Source organism: Moschus berezovskii, chromosome 3, assembly GCF_049115385.1.
Source record: "Moschus berezovskii isolate FMDL1 chromosome 3, NW_MosBer_1.0, whole genome shotgun sequence".
NCBI lineage: Eukaryota > Metazoa > Chordata > Mammalia > Artiodactyla > Moschidae > Moschus > Moschus berezovskii.
This window is the reverse complement of record NC_142462.1, coordinates 91,653,219-91,653,944: the sequence shown is the minus strand read 5'-3', so window position 1 is coordinate 91,653,944 and position 726 is coordinate 91,653,219. Positions and strand designations below refer to the sequence as shown.

At 49.6% G+C, this 726-nt stretch overlaps 1 non-coding gene across 1 annotated transcript; it reads right to left on the bottom strand.

Annotated features, from left to right (window-relative positions):
* Window positions 1-370: 370 nt before the first annotated feature.
* On the bottom strand, window positions 371-501 carry LOC129552856 (small nucleolar RNA SNORA44). The gene has a single exon (XR_008685341.1). It is a non-coding gene; the product is annotated as a small nucleolar RNA SNORA44 (small nucleolar RNA).
* Window positions 502-726: the final 225 nt, after the last annotated feature.

The window sequence follows — 726 nt, the reverse complement described above, 5'->3', positions numbered from 1 at the left end:
AGTGAAAGGGAAAGCCGCTCAGTCGTGTCCGACTCTTTGCGTCCCCATGGACTGTACAGTCCGTGGGATTCTCCAGGCCAGAATACTGGAGTGGGTAGCCTTTCCCTTCTCCAGGGGATCTTCCCAACCCAGGGATCAAACCCAGGTCTCCCACATTGTGGGCGGATTCTTTACCAGCTGAGCCACCAGGAAAGCCCAGGTTCCTGTTGATCCTACTTCTAACTGGGATGTTCTAGACTTGCTGTTCCCAAAAGCCAGGTCCTACCCCCTTTCCCTTATTTCATTCTAGAGTCACTACCCCCTTGTTTTCACTGTTTCAGTGCCTGACATTGGTGCAAGTGAGTTGAAAAGATTTTTGTTTTTTGGAATATATTATAGGAAAGGTGAGTGGCAGCTGCAGGTATTATGCTGACCTGTGCTGTCAATGTCTTTCCAAGTTCTTCTTGCATGCAGTGGGAGATCCCATAGCCACAACAAGCCACAGCCCTTGGAATGGAAAGGTCTTTATGATAGGACTGGCCATGGAGAAGAAAACCATGTCTTCCTATATGTAGTACATGTGCTATGTCACTTCAGTCGTGTCCGACTCTTTGTGACCCCATGGGTTGTAGCCCACCAGGCTCCTCTAACCATGGGATTCTCCAGGCAAGAATACTGAAGTGGGTTGCCATGCCCTCCTCCAGGAGATCTTCCTGACTCAGAGATCAGACCCACGTCTCTTACGTC